We start from the raw sequence: 16,526 nt of genomic DNA on the forward strand, positions 1-16,526 counted from the left end.
CATTTGTTACAGCGACAGGAATCTGACAAGCGCGGTCATTTTGTTTCTTTCTATGTTTTGAGACAGGATCCCGTGCAGCCTAGACTGGCTGTTGAGGATAGTCCTGAACATCTGAGTCTCCTGTCTCTACCTCCTATGTGGTTGGGATTACAGGCATATTTCATTACATATACAATCAGTTAAATTATTTCTTAATAAGTTATTTTATTGGGCCTTTTCTCTGTTCATCTTGGTGCCCTTTCGTGCTCTCCTGTTTGTCTGTTTCCCACTGTGCTACCCAGGCACAGGCCCCATATAACCTCTGTGAGTTAGGTCTCCAACCAGTATATTTAGTCAAAGTGGGAGGAGAGTGAGGAAGCAAGGACAGGAGGGAAGGAGTGAGTGAGAAAAGAGAGGGTTGCTGGAGTTGGTTCTTTCTTTCCACTATGTAAGTTCCAGGGATCAAACCCAGGCTGTCAGGCTTGGTGGGCAGAACCTTTGCCTGCTAAGCCATCTCGTTGACTTCTGTAATCCATTTTGAAAGCAAATTTTTTAAAATAAAAAAAGTGGTAGTCACTAAAGAAATACAGAAAGTGAGAAATAATAAAGAGCCATCGATTTTTGGTGTGTGTATGTGTGTTTTTTTAATCATAAGTTATATGTAGCAAACTTTGTCTTACTGACTCTGTACTGGTCAGTTGCTCACAGGAGGAACTTTAGGACCTGAGTTAACCACCATCTCCCTTCCCCTCCTCAGATGCTAGGGAAACGGACCTAGGTCTGTGTAAAGAGGTCAGCTACTTCCTTACAAGGAGCCCTTTCCTAGTTTACCTCAAGAGATCTTCTAGCGGCCTGCGGAAGTAGACGGGTGCTGAGGTCACTGGGCCTTTCCTCTTCTTGTCTTGGCATGAGGCACAGCTCCCTGTTTGCCCAGATGTCTGCTTCCCACTGTGCTATCAAGGCACAGGCCCTGTATAACGTCTGTGAACCGCGGCTCTAAAATTCTTATGCTGAATCTCCAACCTCCAGTATCTTAAAGCACGAGTGTGTCCGAAGACAGCTTGGCTCTCTTGGCAGAAATGAAGATTCCTAAAGAGACGCTTATGTTCCTCCCTTTGGCTATCAAGCTATTAAAACAATGAACCCCAAGAAATTAATTTCTTTCGGGAGATGTGTGTTGAGGAAGAGACAGGCTGAAGTCTGGTGCCAGCGGAAGGAGGAAATTGTCTCCCAGCTCTGATCTCTTGTCAGAGAACCCCTAAAGGAGAGACTAGAGTGGAGATGCTGCTGTCTGCATCAGTGATGGGCAGAACCGCTTTGTGACCAGGGATGCTTAATTATGCATGTCTCTAGCCCTTTATTTAAGTGTAACTTTCATGTCAGGACCCCAAAGGTAGACTGTTGGGGAAGGGTGTTTCCGGACCTCTTGTTCCTCTTTCCAATCTGACATTTCACTATAACTTGTATTTTAGTCGCTTTATTGAGGACAGGTGCCAGAGCATAGACTCCGACCCTAATAACTATAGTAATAATGGGGTCCATGATGAATCCCCAAAGTGTCAGGCGCTGACACACAATAGGCATGTGGTTGTGTTGGGTGGGAAAGCATGAGCAAGGGATATGGCCACTAGGCCCTCCCTCATGAACTCAATTTTACCACAAAGCAAATACGTTCTGTCTGTTTTTCCTGTTTCTGCCCTGTGAGGACAGGGCCTCCCACTCCTAAGGATGCTCAGGCATCATCTTGGAGGTGGAGAATGGACTGTGACTAACCTGCCAGTTATCTGTCCCTTTATCTTCCTCTCCCTTGCGAGTCTCTGGAGCTGTAAGGACTCAATATCAGCTCTTTGTCAATGGTTTGATGCCAGGGATTTGGTAACAGCAGTACAGACTGAAATAGGGGCTTTAAAACTGTCAGGTGATTAAAAAGAGGGTTGGGTGGGCTCTCCTCTGCTCAGGCTGGTGTCCCTGTAGTAGAGGAGACTTGGGCATGCTGGGAGAGACCAGGGAAGTGCTCATAGAAAGGCCAAAGGTGCTGTCAGCCAGGGGCCTGCTTCTGAAGCAAGCCAGCAAGTAAGCAAGCAAGCAAGCAAGCCTGCTGCTGCCTCAGTTCCTCACTTCCAACTTCCAGAACTATAGCAAGGAAGTTTTTGCTTAAACTATTTGATCTCTGTGTGTCTGTGTGTCTGTGTGTCTGTGTGTCTGTCAGTCTTTCTGTCTGCCCTATTTAGGGTTTCTACTGCTGTGATAAGCGCCATGACCAAAAGCAACTTGGGGATCAAGGGTTTACTTAACCTTACACTTCCATCACTGAGAGAAGGCACTGAAGTGGGAACTGAAGGTGGGAGCCTGGAAGCAGGAACTGAAGCAGAAGCTTCTCTACCATTCTCTCCTCCCATAACTCTGCCCCACCCCCTGCGTCTTCCACCACCCTCTTTCTATTTCTCTCTGTCTCCATCTCTAGCCATCTGTCTTCATGTATCTCTCTGCCTCCCTCTTTGCATCTCTTCCTGTCTCCCTCTTTCTTCCCTTTTCTTCCTGTCTCCCTCCCTAATCTTTTCTTTTTCTCTTTTATACCAATATCTCACTCTATGTGCCTCTTTCTGTCTTTGTCTCTCTTTCCATCTTTCCATCTTTATCTTGTCTCTTTCTCCTGCCTGTCTGTCTGTGTCTGTCTGTCTATCTATCTATCTATCTATCTATCTATCTATCTATCTATCTATCTATCTATCTATCTTATCTACCTACCTATCTATCTATCTACAATCTATCTATCTATCTATCTATCTATCTATCTATCTATCTATCTATCTATCTATCTTATCTACCTACCTATCTATCTATCTACAATCTCTCTCTCTCTCTCTCTCTCTCTATCTCTCTCTCTATCTATCTATCTATCTACCTATCTTATCTATCTATCTATCTATCTATCTATCTATCTATCTATCTATCTATCTATCTTATCTACCTACCTATCTATCTTACCTATCTATCTATCTATCTATCTATCTATCTATCTATCTATCTATCTCTATCTATCTATCTATCTATCTATCTATCTATCTATCTATCTCTATCTATCTACCTATCTATCTTATCTATCTATCTCTATCTATCTATCTATCTATCTATCTATCTATCTATCTATCTATCTCTGCCTCTTTCCCTTTGTCCCGGTCCCCACATAACTGAACTCTCTCTATGACCCCACTCCTGGTAGAATTCTCCTCCTTTCCCTAGTGCTTTCCCAAGTCCCCCGGGGCCACAAGCTCCTTGAGAGCCACCCTGCCTGCCTGGCTCAAGTCTACTCTGACAGCATCTAGCACGGCACTGAGTACCTCTCAGGCTTAGGACAGTCAGCTATGAATGAATGCTGTATCAATGGGATGCTTTCTGGGAGTCCTGACCCAGAGCAGGGATGGCAGGCAGGCAGGGCCTATCCAGTCCCTCCCCCACTTCAGTTGACTGGAATGTCCTGGATCAATCCTGCAATTTTTCCATCACCCGCTCCCCCACCCTTGCAGCCCCCCCCCCAGCCTCTCAGCCTCTCAGCCTCTCAGCCTCTCTCTCATCGCAAGGTTTCGACTCTCTCAGCCTCCCAGCCCAGGGCTTTAACTTCCATTCCCCACCCCTTCATCCCCACTTAATGACATGCAGAAGATGTGAATTCCCCTAGGCCCAGTTGTGTGGTCCTCTCCTCAAAGGCTGACTCCCCACCCTCGCTCCAGCAAGTCCCTCTGGGGGTCTGACAGACAGTCTTCCTTTCTCACCCCTCCAGCTGGACCCACTCAGGGAGCAGAAGGATTTTTCTGGGAACTGAACAGGGAGGAGGAGCCCGGAAAAGCCACAGAGGCAGACGCTCGGGTTGTCTGTGTTCGGTGCCTGATGTCCAAGCAGGGCTCCAAGCTGCCTGGGTGAGGTACATTGAATGACAGAGGGGGAAGAGACTGTGAACAGGGCCATGCTTATCCAGCCCAGCCTGCTGGGAGTCAGGCCTGGTGGTGGCCAGCCTCTGAGCACAAGGAAGCCCTCTGGAGAAAACAGCTTTCAGTGAGAAAGAAGCCAGGCAGACATGTCTGGCCGAGGATGAAAGCCTCAGGCCTCAGAGGGTGGGCGGCACTGAGGACAGGCTGGATCTGATGGCCTGGGTCCGTGCCATTCTTAGGAAGGACTCCAGGGAACAGAACAGGCTTGGCACATGCAGAAGGTAGCCTCTCCCCTGGATCTGGCTCTCAGGGTACTGTAGGAGTTTCTGCCACCCAGGGAAAGGTGTCAGACATCTGAAGCAGCCCACCCTGCACCCCCTGTAGTGGCTGAGAGATCTGGAGTTTCCAGGGAAGCAGGAGTGAGGAGTTGGGGGGGTTGGGGGGTAGGGAGGTAGGGTAGTAGGGGGTGGGGAGGTGGGGGGTGGGGAGGTAGGGAGTGGGGAGGTAGGGTGGGGGGCAGTAGGGGGTTGAGGGGGACGGTAGGGAGTGGAGGGGGTGGTAGGAGGATGGAGGGGTGGGGTGGGGTGAATGGGGGGATGGGGGTGGGGTGTGTGGTACGCAGGGACAGTGTCTGGGACCTATGGTCATTGGCACAGGTCACAGCTACACTACAGTTTCTTTTAAAATCAGAAAGAGGAGCTGGGAGCTGGTCTAGTACTACAGTATTCGCTAGGAAAGTCCAAGGACTGGAATTCTATCTCTGGAATACCCCGGGGACAAAAGAAGGTGGTGTCAAATACCTGTAACCCTACTGCTCAAGCAGTGCAAAGGCAGAGACTGGGGTTTCCTTAGGGTGCGCTAGCCAGCAGAATGGCCAATCTCCAGGCTCACTGAAAGACACTGTACAAAAAAATAAAATAAAATAAAATAAAACATCGAAGAAAAAACCCTGAGGAACATAGCTGATCAGATATTGACCTTTGACTTTCAAGACTGTGCTTATCTGTCACACACACACACACACACACACACACACACACAGAGAGAGAGAGAGAGAGAGAGAGAGAGAGAGAGAGCAATTTGAACATACGAGACACAGCAAAATGGTACATTGGTACAATTTTATTTACACATTCCAAGCAGGCAAATCTAAAGAAAGTAGTTGGTGGTAGCCAGGGGCTGAGGAGAAAAGAGGAACGAGGTTGGGGGGGTGATTTACATTGAATTTGATTTACCTGGGAGAGTGATGAAAGTATTCTAGAAACAGCAGTGAGGGTTGCACAACTTCATGAATAGCCTCAAAAGTCCTTAAATTGTGCACTTTAAAAGGTTCAGTTTTGTGTTGTGTGGATTGTCTTAATTAAGCTTTCCTTATTGGTTGTTATTATTTTTAGGACAAAGGAGTCAGGACAGAAAGAGGGAAAAGGATACAGCAGAGACAGCAGCATCATGTACAACTGTTAACCCAGTGAATTTAAAATGCACTTAAACAAGAGAAAAATTGACGAGGGCAGGCGAAGTGGGAAACAGGTTTTATCTGGCATACAAAAAGGGAGGCTGCCTGGAATGCTGAGCTAAGGAAAATTGAGGCTGTGTGCAGACTCAAAAGGAAAAATTTGGTGATCGGCTAGTGATGTCTGCCTTGACCACTGGACAGGGGGAGAGGAGGCATAGTTGGCATGAGGATTATCCCCATGGCCCTTTTCACCAATCAAACCCCCAGACCTGAGATGATTGGCTAGGAAGGCTGATGAGTTTATAAAAAGATAAAGAGGTATAAGAATATGTTCTCTGGGGGTGTGGTGAGGTACGGGGGAAGAGGGTGCCTCAGCAGGCCCTTGCCAAGGCATCCCTTTCCTTGAGGGACCAGCCACAGATGAGTAAAGTATAAAATAGAGTTTATTCAGGGCATGGGATGGGAGTTAAGGGGGTAGTGGAGGCAGAGAAAGGCAGAGAGAGAGAGTAGAGAAGCAGAGGCTGGCCATGACCATGTGGAGAGAGGGGGAGGGGAGGAGAGAGGCTGAGAGTGAGAGAGGTGAGAGTAAGAGGGAGTAAGAGGGTCAGTGCTAAGAGAGAGAGAGAGAGAGAGAGAGAGAGAGAGAGAGAGAGAGAGAGAGAGAGAGAGAGAGAGAGAAGGGGCCGAGCAGCCATTTTTATAGTAGGCCAGGCCTACCTTGCAGTTGCCAGGTAACTGTGGGGTGGAGCTTAGACAGAATCTTAACAGTAATAGCAGAGAGAGGGAGAAAGAGGGAGAGAGTAGAGAAGTAGAGGCTGGCCATGACCACATGGAGAGAGGAGGGAAGGGAATGGGGAGAGAGGAGGAGCAAGAGGGAGAGGCAAGAGAGAGAGGAGGGGCAAGCAGCCCCTTTTAAAGGGGGTCGGGTGTTGCCAGGAAATTGTGGGGTAGAGTTTAGACAGAATGCTAACATTGGCATGACAGACCATGGGGAGCTGGGTTAGAGGAACGAGATTGGAGCAGGCAAATCTGTCTCTGTCTCCTGTGTGTGTGTGTGTGTGAAGGTTAGAGGCCACCTTTAGGTATTGCTCTCAGGTGCTATCCGCCTTGCTTTTATTTGTTTCTTTTTCTTTTTGAGACAGAGTCTCTCATTCTCCTTGAGCTTACTGAGTGGGGCAGATGGGGATCTATCTGCCTGTGTCACTCCCCCGTGCTGAGATGACAGGTATGCACCATCACAGCCAGCTTTGCCGAAGGTTCTCAGGGGTAGAACACAGGTCCTTGTGCTGGGCAGCAGGCACTTGACTAAGACTGAGCCACCTCACAGCCCTGAAAAATCTCTTTGGACAGCTATCCCAGACACTGCTCTCTAGATGCCTGTGAGGCCCATGCACGTGCCTTTCTTTCTCACTGTCTTCTTCCTCAGAATACTCACCACCGCTGGGCAGCTGCTGCCTGCCTTGTACTGGTTCCCAAGGGCAGGTAGCAGCTCTGAACTGCACAGGTCAGCAGTCTTGCTTCTGTTCTAATTGCCCCCTCGTTTTCCCACAAGACCAAGCACTCGCCCTGGAGAAGCGGCCGCCAAGCAAAGAAAAGCTTTCCCAGCTCCTCCTGGTGCAAACCCTTTCATTAAAATACGTGCATCGCCAGCCCGCTCATCGTTTTCCAGTGGGCCTTAGCAATTAAGATCCCCCCCCTCACTTTTCACGGCGTGTCAAGAGACCAGCTCTGGGCAGCAAAGAAAAATACATTTGTCATTGGGATGACAGCCACAACAGCTAAAACCATTTTTATCCCTTAGTAGTAAGGCTAACCTCATCCCTTCTGGGGAAAAAAATAATGAATATGAGAAACTCTGTTTACAAATATGCACTTCTTACTGATTTCTCTTGCCGCCCGGCAATTTTTCAAAAGGACAGATTTCTCGGAAACACTGTTCAAGGCCAGAAGATAAAACATGCTATCTAGAGAGTTGCCCGGGGCTCTGTGTGTTTAACCGGGTAATTGGGCACAGATTGTGGAAGGTCAAGTTCTGGAGCCAAGTTGCCCCAAGGTATTCATCTGGAAAGAAGTCCCAGGGTGACTCAATACGGTCTAAGAGTATCCCTCCCTTCTCTGCCGCTTCCTAAAAGGCCAGTGGTTCTGTTAGGTTTATAAAGTATCTCCTCACCTTTATTCAAGCAAGTGTGTATGTGTGTGTGTGTGCGTGTGTGTATACACACGTGTGTAAGGGAGTGCACACATGCACATCTGTGTCTGCATGTGATGCCCAGAGGTTGCCATCAAGAGCTTCCTGGTTAGCCAACCAATCCCTCGGATCCTCTTGTCTCTGTCTTCCCCCCACACTAGAGTCATCTACGCTGCCGCATGCCTGGCTTTATACATGGGTGTTGAGGATCTGAACTGTGGTCCTCGGGCTGCTCAGCAAGCACTTTACCCCCTGTGTTATGTTCTGTGCTGCAGTGTAATTGCCGTGGCTGTGGGGATACCTTCGCTGGCCCTGCCAGGTTTTAATCATGCCACTCGACAGGCCTAATATAAATAAGGTTTATTGAGGGGTAAAAGGAGCAGGGACCCAGAAAGGGGGATAGAGACAGAGAGAAGGGGGTAGGGCGGGGGAGGACAGGAAGAGAGGAAGAGAGAGAGGAAGGGAGATTGACTAGGAACATGTGGGAGCAGAGAGAAAGAGAGTAAAAGAAGAATGGAAGAAAGAAAAGGGTGGGGTAGCGAATTCGTCTTCGTTATAGGCTGCAGCTGCCATTGCCTCCCCTGGCTCACAGCACAGGTGGTTGGCGATGACGAAAGCTGTTGCTAGGTAGCAGTTGGGCAGAGCCATTAAACCAACACGGCACACTGAACCATTGCTTAGACCTTACTTAAGAAAATCTGAAGCTCTCGGATGCTCGAGGACGTTGGTTCAGCACCCTTGGCTATTCGAAGCTACACCTGCTTTGTCTCCTTGATGCACTGAGATACACTTACGGCCAGAACTCTTGATGGGGCCAGAGGAGATGAGCTGTCCTTCCATACGTGACTCTGATCAGTGGTGGTTTCAAGAGAAAGAAAACACCGCCATCCACGCAGCCTGTAGATTCTCCAATTCTGTTCGTGTTCTTCTGTATCATCAACACAGTTCCTTTTTCAGGTGTAGTGTCTCTATGTGGTCACATCAGGGCCCTGGATGACAGCTGTCAGTGTTCCGGCTCAGGCCTTTCCCGAGCCATGGAATACCTTTTCTGTAGGCACTGGAGTCGAGGGATCTGTACCTCTGTACATGTGGTTATTGCTTCTCCTTACATTCCCAGGCTGAGATGGGGGGTGGGGTGGCCACTTTAGAGGAGTGTGGGTTCGGTGGTACACCTGCATCCTTTTTAGCCTTTAGACATTCTGCATCACCCCAGGGACTTTAGCATCAAGAAAGCCACCACCAGATGTGAGTCCTTGGATCTCCAAGACAGTGAGCTAAATAAGTCTCTCTAGAAAGTCTCTGTCCTCTTTAGCTTCAACCATCAGCAGTTCTGCCCTTCCCTAGGAAAGGGACTGAGAGGTTGACATTAGACCAGCCTCGGCCTCTGGGCGTGTCAGTGGAAGATTGCCTTAATTGGTCCCAGCTTTGGGCTATATCACTCCCTGGGCAGATGGCCTTGACCTGACACCCTCAAGGAGGAACTGTAATTGACAATTGCATGTAACTCAGAAGCTGCAGCAAACCTGCATTCCCCTAAGTTGCTTTTGTTCAGAGAGTTTTATCACGGCAACAGAAAGGAAACTCCCGCAGTAGCTTCTATGAGACAGACACCAGCTCATAGAATGCAAGCACACCGGATTTTGGCTGAGCCGTAGAGGTGATCCGCTGGGAGGATTACAAAGGTAGCTGAACCAGCTGCACTTCATAGTGCAGATGCTAATAGTCCTGCCTTAGAGTGTGCACAGCGCAGAGGATGAAGGTTCCCCTGACAGTGTGCATGTTGTTTTGTTCTAAAGGAAACAGCAGATCCCCAAACAAGCAAGGGAAAAAAAAAAACCAAACAAACTTTCTTTGATTCATCTTTTCCATTTTGCTTTGTGTAAAGCACCTAGTTTCTCATGTTGGCCCTGGCCGTGTGGTTTCGGCCCCAGCAGGCCTCAGCGAGGTTGTGAAAATAGGTGAAGTGTCTTCCCTGGGCCCAGATGAGTGACGGTGTGTGTGGGAGAGGGGTGCACAGTTATGTGGGGCGCCTGGGTGCTACTCAGTGGCGTTGAACAAGTTCTTGACCTCTGACCTTGGTTTGGAAGTCTTTTTCTCCTCAACGCTGTGCTTACTAGTTCTGTGCTGGTGAAGACACCTACCATGTTAGTTTTGAGGGTATTTTAAAATGACAAGCGACCCAGTGACCAACAGTCAGCATGAAGCAGATTTCAGCCAATGTTCACAGCTGTGTCTGTGGCAGGCTCTAGAAGTTTTATGAAAGAGCACAAAAGCAAAACACAACAACAACAGTAACAACCAAACCAGTAATCCTATTTTTCCCTGTGGGATAGAGGCTAGAGTCTTGTATGGACCAAGAATTGGTCTCAAATTCCTCCATGTAGGCAAAGACCACGTTAAATTCTTAACTTCCTGCCTCCACTCAGCATTATAGGAATGCACCATCACACCCACCCTATGACCTGCTGGGGTTCGAATCCAAGGCCTCCAGCCTACTAGGCAGGTGCTCCACGGAGGTAAGCCTCCATCCTCAACATCAGTACTCTTATAGAGTCCTAAGAGGGTTGGGGAGCAGGGGTCTGGATGATGCTTCTGAAATAAAATAAAATATCATATTTTCCCCTAATCAATGAAGGCATGAAAATTTCCTCACAACACATCAAAATTGCATTTTAAATAAGAAAGTGCTGAGATAGCAGTTGTCCCTATAACAGAATGCCATCATTTTTAAAGACTGGGATTCCAGGTCTCCATAGTAACGTGGCTATTGGAAAAAACCATGCTTTCTTTGGAGAATGAGGGGTGGGTCTTCTGGTTTGTAAGAAAAGGCCCCTGCTTCATCTCCGCATAACAAGGATGTGCCAGGTGAACCCAGTCTCCCTTGACTTCCGTGGCAGTTTGTAGAAGGTTTTAACAGCATTGGATCCTCCCCCTCTCACTGGTGCTGGGCCACCGACAGCTTTGGGCAGGAGCCTGGAGGAAAACCTGTGAGAGATGGAGGAGAAGGAACACTCAGGAACAGGCAGAACTGTCTTCTGATGGCTGGAGCGAGCCAATGGTGGGTGAAGGGTAGGGGTGATCTGGACCTTGGTATTATAGCTTCTCCCTTCACGTGCCCATTCCTTCTTTCAAGAAAAAGTTACATACGTATACACACACACACACACACACACACACACACACACACGTGCACACACACACACGCACACGCGCACACGTGCACACACGCACACGCGCGCGCGCACACACACACACGCACATGCTCATGCACATATACACATGCACTCGCACACACAAGCACAGAAGGCAGAGTCTGGCAATATAGCCAGTTTGCGCTGTGCTTTTAAATACTGCCAAAGGTCCCGGCTAAGGATGGCATCCTAGAGCCTGCGTTACACTGCTCTGTGTTTTTAACCCCTCTCCAGAGCGGTTCTCCAGGTCCACAGCCTTGCCCTCCACACCGAGGGAGGAGCTCCACTGTATAGGGGTCTCTCGGGCTGTCTTTCGCCACGTCCCTGACACACCGTCTGCAAGCGGCTCTCTTTGCCTGGGCATCTGTGTTTACTCAGGTGAACAGGGAAGCAGAGAGATGGTCCGTGGCCGAGTAGCAGATGTGCTTTGGAGAAATACAAGTACCTTACTTCCACTCCCTCACTCTCCTCCCCTCATTGACTTTACACAGGAGGAAGCTCTCGGCACTAGAAGAAGAAAAACGAAGAAGAAAAACGCTGCAATAACAGTGACCTAAGCTTCTCCCTTGACTCGTCTTGGTTTAGCAAATCCATAGAACACTTTGGGCTGCAAACGACTTGAATGCTTGCCCAGAATGGCAGGCATGTACGGTTTCCAGAAAAGGCTTCCAGAAAGATGGAGGGGGTCTGAATTGATGCCCATTTCTGCAGAAAGCTGACCATGTGACACCAGGACAATGATTATATTATATATTTCCAACAGATACACGCTGGCTTTAAATGTTCTTCTTTATCCACGGAATACTTATAAACTAGAGAAGTTGGGAATCAGGCTAAGCACAAGAAAACTGAGTTTGCATCCATGTAAAAACCTGGGCGTGGTGTGTACCTTTGACAATCCCAGAACTGGGGAGACAGACACAGGAGGATTTCAGGGGCTCAGACACGGAAGGATTCTTGGGGATCGGGACTCCAGCCAGCACCGCTGAGTCAGCAAATTCTAACTGCAAGTACCTTTCTCAAAAAACAAATGGAACACAAGATCTATCTTTCCACATTTCCCTTCCCCACACACATGCATATCCCCACACATACTATAGAAGACTGAGAGGGAATAATATAATAAAACTGCAGAGTTTGCTATTTTGCTACAAGTTGAGGATTTTTTAAAAATAAAGATATATATTGGAGTCTCTCTGCTTTGGTTCATTCCATCTTTTTCTCTATTTTTCCTTCATCCTCAAAAGTAGCTGCTCATGTGGACTTGATTTATGTTAACATCCTAAGTATGTAAGAAACCCATCTTAACCCAATAGCAAGAAAACTACATAATCCCATTCAAATGGGCAAAAGACCCGAATAAACATATTTTCAAAGAAGGTATACATGTGGTCACCACCACTGATCGCTACGGGGATGTAAACAGCACCCTCAATAATTTATTGTCTCCCACTTGTTTAGCTGTTCTCAAACAAACAAGAAAAACAAAATGTCCAAGCTGTGGAGAAAAGGCAGGGTTGTCATTTGGGTGTGAAATGTGTCCATATGTCCAAGTATATCCCAACACTTGGTCCCTAGCTGCTGGTATATTTAGGAAGATTACAAAATCTTTAGATGGCGGAGCCTTGCTAGAGGAAATGGGTCATTGGGGGTGGGATTTGAAGCTTCCTACCCTGCTCCCATTGGCTGTTTACTCTCTAGTTCCTGATTGCACAGGCCACGTGACCAGCTGCCTCAGGCTCCTGGCCTCCTCAGCATGACTGACCGAATCCCCTGGAGCTCTGAGTCAAGATAGATCTTCCATCTCTACCTCGCTTTTGTCCTGTATTTGTGCCCCCCGGCAACGAGAAAAGCAAGTTGCATAGGGAAACGGCCCAGTGCTGGCAGGAATCCCTTATGGGAAACTAAATGGTGTTTCTTTAAAAACGTAGGAGTAAAATTCCCTATGATCGGACAGTCCAACTCCTGGGTAGGTATGCAAAGAAAAAGATCCTGAGGACATCATTTATCTCCCATGCGCTTTATATGTAACAGGCAGGAAGTAGAAACAGTCCACGTGTCTATTGTGGATGGGTGGACAGGGGGAAAATACACAATGCGGTATTATGCCACCTTACAAAGAGGGAGGGAGACGGCTGAGCAGATAAAATGCTAAAGTGAGGACCTGAGTTCAGATCCCAGGTAAATGCTGCTCTCTCAGAAAGTAAAGATTGGGAATCTCTGAAGAGGAGCCCATATTGGCAGACTCTGGGCTCCAGTAGAGACCACGCCTCATTAGGTAAAATGTAGATCATGTGACCATGCACACGCGTGCACACCGCACATGCATACATGCAAATACAGAAGGAAACCCTGCCATTGTGTCAACAACATTAAATGTGGAAGATATTGTGTTAAGTGAAATTAACCAGTGGGAGAGGAGGGGGAGAGAGTTACGGTATGAGATCACTTACATTTGGAATGGGCAAAATGGTAGTCACCCCAGGGGATGTGGGTAAACAGGGAGACACCAGTTAAAGGTATAAACCCTCAGTCACTAGATGAGTAAATTCTGGGCATCGTCCAATTACAGAACACTGACCATCCATAGTTATCAGTGCTGTATCATGTGCTTGAAATTTGCCGATCGACCTTAGTTATTCTCCCTATACACAAAATATATAACCACGTGAGGTAATGATTAAGAGTCTAGCCCATTCATCACGCAGAGCATATTGCAATAAACGCATCTCTCACAACACAATGTCATACGCATCACCTATATCTTAGAGAAGCTGTGAAGAAAGTAACTCCTGAGAATGGAGCTTTATCATATGTTTTTCTTTTGTTCCTACAGATTTTCTTCTTTCTGTTTAATTCCTTTTTTGTGCAGATTAAATGACTAAATTGGCTCTGGCGTGTGCATGTGTGTGCGCACAGGTGTGCAGGTGAGTGCCTGTGCAGGTGATTGTGGAGGACAGAGTACAACCTTGGCTGGAGCTCACCTCCCTCCCTCCCTCCCCCCTCCCTCCCTCCCTCCCTCCCTCCCTCCCTCCCTCCCTCCCCCCCTTCTCCCTCCCTCCCTCCCTCCCTCCCTCCCTCCCTCCCTCCCTCCCTCCCTTCCTTCCTTCCTTCCTTCCTTCCTTCCTTCCTTCCTTCCTTCCTCTTCCTTTCCAAGCAGGTCATTCCTTGGTCTGATGTTTGTTAATTTGGTTAGAGCAGCTGGCCAGTGAGCCTCAGGTCTCCTCCTGTCTTTATGTCTCCCCTGCTGGGGTTGCCAGCACCTGACACCCCATGCCTGGCTTTTTACAGGGATTCTGGGGATTAAACTCAAGCCCTTATGTTTGTAAGGAAAGTGCTTTTCCCCTGGGATCATCGTCCGTCTCAGCTCATGAATGGATTCAGTACAGAACCTACAGCCCAGTCTGGCTTTGTGGGCCAATGCGGCTTGCTAATAGTTCACAGGGCGTTTGGGGTGCACCTGTGTCTGGACCGCTGGCTTATAGCTTGCACTCTCACGCTACCTACCATGTCTGCACTTACTCTCTGTGCTCCTCTGCTACTGTATGAGGAGAGGAATTTCCTCTTTTTAATTTGCTCTGACACCATTAGAATCAGACTGAAAATATCAGTTCCTTCATTGTTTGGTAATATTTTCCCGTGGAGTCTTTTGAGGTTGGGTTTTTTGGTGGGTACATTTAAGTATGTGTGAAAACATTGAAAAATGTTGATTCGGTTTACTCGAATTTCATGTTTCCTTGGGGTTGTTTGGCTAAATCGTATTTTCAGAATAGAATGTTATAACTTTAACCTAAATGTTCAAATGTTCAAAATACTATTACTTGTAGCATTTTCTTGTGATTTCTGAAAATCTCCACTGCATTTGTAATTAGGATTCTCTTTATACACCTTCATTAGTGAGGTGTGTGTGTGTGTGTGTGTGTGTGCATGTCTATGTGTATGTAGGTATGTAATTTTAAAATCTATTATTGTTTGCTTCAAAGTTGGTCAATTTTAGTCATTTTTCAAATAAGGACATTTTAAAAGCTGGTCTATCCTTTCTCCTCTTTTTTTTAAAAAATATACTGGTCTTTATAATTTCCTTTATTATTTAATTTTTAAAATTAAAATTAATTTTTTTTAAACTATGACATATGAACAAACTATATGTAATTGGGGTGGCATGTGACACTTGGCAGGAGTATATTGTATAATATTTAAATCATGTTAAACACATGTATCTCCTTAAATACTTATTTATGGTTAAAAACATTCAATCCTTTTTCTTCTAGCTCATTTTCTTCCTCCTTCTCTTTGCCTTGTTCCCTCCCCACTGTCTCCTTCCCTCTCCTCTCTTCTTTTTCTCTTCTCCTTTCTCCTCTGTTCCTCACCCTTCTCCTTCTCTTCCTTTTCTCTCCAATGGCGTTGTGAGTTTAGTCCACGGTCTCATACATGCTCGGTGACTTTCTCAGCACTAACTGTAGGCCATCTCTCTCTTGCCTTTTTTGTTTGTTTGTTTGTTTGTATCCAATTTCCACCCTTTATTTCTGTTTGCTGAGACAGAGTTCCTCTATGTAGCCCCGGATCTCCTGGAACTCTGTAGACCACAAACACTGGAATCATCTTGTCCTACCTACTGTGCTGGGATTAAAGGTGCGCACGCACTGCCTTACCTGGTGATATCCAACTTAGGATGAGAGGTTTGCTTTGTTGTTTTCCCAACTTTTGGAACTGGAATCTTAGGTCATGGATTCTCAGTGTTCCTTAAACTATATCTCCAGTTTATAAAAGTCCCCCGAGTGTTGCCTGAGCTGGGTAGCCCACAGCTCCATGCATGCTGTCAGGCTATTTCCACATTTCTCTCAGTGCATATATTTGCCAATATTTGTTAAAATTTCTTCTGTGACTCACAGTCTATTTATAGACACATGTGAACTGGAAAGGGTTACAGTCTCTGCTTTAGATTTTAATTTTTATTGCCTTTATGATCACAGAGCATCGTTATGTGGTATTTGCTGTATGGCATCCTTTGGAATGGGGATGAGTCAGGACACCCTGCATTATTCCATTCCTTGGTGTAGGAATTGACAAGTAACTCTTGCATCAAACCCACTAGTCCTGCTCTTCAAGTCAGGCTGCCAGTTTCCTCCCTCCCTCTGTCCCTCCCTCCCTCCCTCTTTCCCTTCCACCTCATTTTTTCTTTCTTTTTCTGAGATGCTGTCTTTATGTAGCTTGGGCTGGTGTTGAACTCTCTCTGTAGCTTGGATGACCTCGAACTCTTGATGCACCTGCCTCCAGCTCTCTAGAATGTTGGAAATAAAAGCATGAACCATCCAAATCCAGCTCATGAAGTTCTAAAGAACCGGGCACCAGAACTCTAGGTACGCTAGGCAGACACTCTACCAACTGAGGCAGCCCCAAGTCTACCAGACTTCCCTAGAGGAATGCTTTCTACTTACCAGATAATATTTTAAGTACTAGCATTTTTAAAAATTTTACATTGTTTCCAGTTATAGTTCTGCTAGTTCAGGTTCCAGAGAACACAATCTTTTTGCTGCTGGTGTGATCTGCCTTGTGTAGACAGGACTGTTTCTCCTTGTGTACTTTACCTGGGAACACAGGTGGCCATTTTACCTCTGAGTTCCTTTCATCATCAAAGGTTTTGCTCTTCCCAGGAGCTTCACAGTGAGCACTGATTTACTAACTTGGCAGTTTCTAGAAAAGCAGGGAGGGCAGCTCTGAACCACAGGCTTTCCTGGTGTTCCAAATTCCCACAGGAGAAAATATTTGCTCATCAGGAATTT

General features: G+C 46.9%; 1 long non-coding RNA gene across 1 annotated transcript; it reads left to right on the plus strand.

The window, feature by feature from the left end:
• Positions 1 to 3,769: 3,769 nt before the first annotated feature.
• On the plus strand, positions 3,770 to 11,933 carry LOC127697700 (uncharacterized). The gene is made up of 2 exons (XR_007980515.1): positions 3,770 to 3,896; positions 11,235 to 11,933. It is a non-coding gene; the product is annotated as an uncharacterized LOC127697700 (long non-coding RNA).
• The last annotated feature ends 4,593 nt before the right edge of the window (positions 11,934 to 16,526 follow it).

This window comes from Apodemus sylvaticus, chromosome 12 (genome assembly GCF_947179515.1).
Source record: "Apodemus sylvaticus chromosome 12, mApoSyl1.1, whole genome shotgun sequence".
NCBI classification, from domain to species: Eukaryota; Metazoa; Chordata; class Mammalia; order Rodentia; family Muridae; genus Apodemus; species Apodemus sylvaticus.